We start from the raw sequence: 3,867 nt of genomic DNA on the forward strand, positions 1-3,867 counted from the left end.
CTCACCTCTTCTCTTCTCTTCTCTTCTCTTCTCTTCTCTTCTCTTCTCTTCTCTTCTCTTCTCTTCTCTTCTCTTCTCTTCTCTTCTTTCTCTTCTCTTCTCTTCTCTTCTCTTCTCTTCTCTTCTCTTCTCTTCTCTTCTCTTCTCTTCTCTCTCTCTCTCTCTCTCTCTCTCTCTCTCTCATTTATTTTGGACAAATGTTGAGAAAATATGAAAACCTGACAATTACTCTTTTCATTTGGTCCAGAACTCTTAGAACTGAACTACTAAATCAGCAGTCATTCAGTCACTTCAGATACTAAAATATTTACTTTTCCCTGGAACTTTTTTTTCATTCTTGGCTCTGATAGATTTGAGAATACATTTGTGTTATTGCTGTTCACTTCCAATCTACTTTGGCTTATTTAATAAATAATTTTATTCACTGCTTCCTTCATGTAAAATATTGGCAGGAAAGAAAGAAACTTGCAAGCCATATATTTCTGACTCCTTAGCTTTTTGGGTGTTATTGTTTTTGTTGTTGTTGTTATTGGTTATTGGTTTGTTTTTTAGACAAAATTCACACGTGAACTCACAGAAATATACCTGCCTCTATTTCCCAAGTGTTCGGATTAAAGTTGTGGGCTACCACAACCAGTTGTCTTAGCTTTTTTTCAAAAGGATTTCACAACTGTCTACTGAATAGCATATTCTATAATTTAGATGAGGATCAACAGTAAACTCAATATTTTGCAAAACTCACATTTCTTTTTCCTCCTTGATGGATCAAAATACCAGTCTCATCCATCAGGTCTTCTAACAGGAGACATACGGCAGCCTACCTACCTACGATACTGACAGACCACATTGGAGACCATGGTAAAGAGAACAGGATTTTGCCAGATACTTTTCAGTGATCTCCTCTTCTGCCATTGACCCACCTGGATTGCAAACACTGGGTAATTTTCAGAAGTCTTGTCACCAGCTACCTATGGCTACCAGCACCCTTCTTCAAGAGTATCACAGATACTCATGATATCTAGGTGTGATCATCAGTGTGTTCTCCACAGAGCAGCAGCATCTTGGCCCCTGTAGGAAATTTGGGGATGAAGTGTTTCTCCCTGTCTCTTTAAGACATTCACTGTGGAGCAGGTGAAAAGCAACTGTGAAAAGCAAGACTGCAGAACAGCGAGGGAGTGATGAATCCATGGCCGACCTGGGGTCTGAAATGGATCTTGCATCAGGGTGTCTGTCTGGTGTCTGGTGTCCTGCCTAGCAAAACGCCTGGTAGGTTTACATCTCCATGGTTACACAGCACAGCTTGTCAAATATTACTGAGCTTTCAAGGAGTATGAAAACAGCAAGCAAATTGAACCTTTTTGCTAGACAAGGAAGGCAATATTAGAATTTTTACTTTCTTTACTCCAGTTCTGAGAAATGGCTGGCTCTGTTGGTACCATGGCCTAGCTTTTTTCTCCTTACAGTGAAAGAGCAGACCAGTGATGGCCTGTGCTCCTGAAGACTGCTCCTCACCATTGGACATTATAAGATGCTGCATGGCTCTTTCATGTAGTCATTACCATGCATGCAAAGCTTTTGCCTCAATATATTTTACTCCACAGAGGGTGGTACCTCACAGGTATCCCACCTAGCCTCGCAGGAGCTAGAGTTTGAAAACTACTTGTACTGACTGGTAAGTGGATTCTAAGCTCGAAATGATTGCTTGAGAAAACAGGCAGAAGAAAATTTAACAGCTTGCAGAGTCGGAACCAAAAGGCCACAGCATGAACTAGAGTTCTTTTCTGCTTCTATTGACAGGGCTACTGCCTGGAGCCAGCCCACTACACTGCCATAGCTATGCACTTCTCACACTCTAATAACTTTTGACTCTCATGAGACTTTGTTACTAGGATGTGAGTGTGTCGAGGTCTTATTCAACTCTGACTAGTCTACACTTAGCATAATAGAGACAGAATGAATGAACCTGTGCTGTGACCCACTTTCTGTCACACCAGTTTCACAACAGCTCTCTCTCTCTCTCTCTCTCTCTCTCTCTCTCTCTCTCTCTCTCCACCCTCTCTCTCATGTCTATATATGAATATATATAACATTTTTCCTGGCAAAGGCAACCCCACTGTTAGTCCTTGTATAAATGAACAGCTTCGAGTGCTGTTGGAAATTCCAGAAGTAAGATTGAGGACCCTGAAATAGCATCAGAAATAGAAAACAAACCAGAAGATAATCGTTTTTTCTGTTTTTGTCTTATGAGTTTGGAATTGTGGTTGATGGAAGCAGCACAGTTGAAAACAAAACTATCCAGGCCTAGCCAATCACATGTGGTGAAGGGCAAAGGAGAACACCAGCCTTTTACTGTAGTGGCACAGACATCAGGGCATGTCAGCCCTGAGAGTTTTGGGGAAGCACCATTCCAGTAACTCTATGAGTGCTGGATGATGAATTTCATAACTGAAATCTAGAATCTGGTCCAGAATAAGATCTGAATGATGGGACAAAATCATAGCACTGACAGGATCCCAACCAAGGACTATTAATCCATCTACTGCCTTGAAGTTATCCTTCATGATTATCTCCTAATATTTTGATCCTTGGAGCAAAACACTCTTAAACTTTCCTGAATAATATTATATTAATAAAGCATGGCCTCAGTAGGGCAAGGTGGTATACACCTGTAATCCTAGCACTATAGAGGTGGAAGCAGGAGAACTGCTAAGAGTTCAAAGCCATTCTGGCTGCATAAAGAAATCTCATCTCAAAAATGTAAAGATAAATAAACGGAAAAGACATTTTGTCAAACATGTAAGCTGCCTAGCTAGAGACACCATTTTATAATCCTCAAGATCTGTTTGCCATGATTCACTGAATCAGACACCTAGGCACTGGGTTTAGCTATACATTCTCTAAGCATTCCTCTCAAACTTCCACCCATTGGTCTGAGTCATGGCATGGGGATTCTCAATTCAATACACTAAACATGGGGTACTTGTGGGACCACTTTAAATAGCAGGGCAAATACATTGTGGCCTCAAAAACTCTCAGAGTGAGGGAAACAATGCCCAAATCATTACTGTTACATTAAGAACAGACTTTAGGAGTAGTTTAGTTGATGTGGCAATATAGTCCAGGCTATTTGTTGTTATGAAGACACCTGAAACAACTTAAAAGAGGAAGGCTAATTTGGGTTCACAGTTCAGAGGCTTCAGGCCAATGTCCACAAGCTTCACTGTGTTACTGCTTTGACAAGGTAACCAAAGCATTTGATAGAGGATGCCAATCAACTCATTGTAACCAGTCTCCAAAAGCAGACAGGAGGAGACCAAGGCAAAGTATACGCCCCTGCTCCTAAAATTCCATTCATTAACAACTTATCAATGTATTAACCCATGAGTGAGGCCAGTGCCCTAATTACCCAACCACCTTCATTGATTGCATCCCCTGTATGAGAACCAAACCTTCAATATCATTTTGGTCTTACACGCGTTCTCGCGACCGGCCAGGAAGAACACAACAAACCGGAATCTTCTGCGGCAAAAGCTTTATTGCTTACATCTTCAGGAGCAAGAGTGCAAGAGTGCAAGAACAAGAGCAAGAAGAAGAACAAGAGCAAGAAAAAGAACAAGAACAAGAAAGCAAGAGAGAGAAAAAGAACAAGAAAGCAAGAAAAAGAATGGCAAAACCCCGTTCCTTTTAAGGAGAATTATCCTCTGCCTAGGACATGTTGCTTCCTGATTGGCTGCAGCCCATTGGCCCAGTTGTCATCACGGGAAAGGCAGAACACATGGCGGGAAAACTGCCCCTGCACGTGTGCAGATTATGTTTACCACTTAGAACACAGCTGTCAGCGCCATCTTATAATGGCAAATGTGAGGG

The sequence above is a fragment of the Mus musculus genome, chromosome 15 (genome assembly GCF_000001635.26).
Source record: "Mus musculus strain C57BL/6J chromosome 15, GRCm38.p6 C57BL/6J".
NCBI classification, from domain to species: Eukaryota; Metazoa; Chordata; class Mammalia; order Rodentia; family Muridae; genus Mus; species Mus musculus.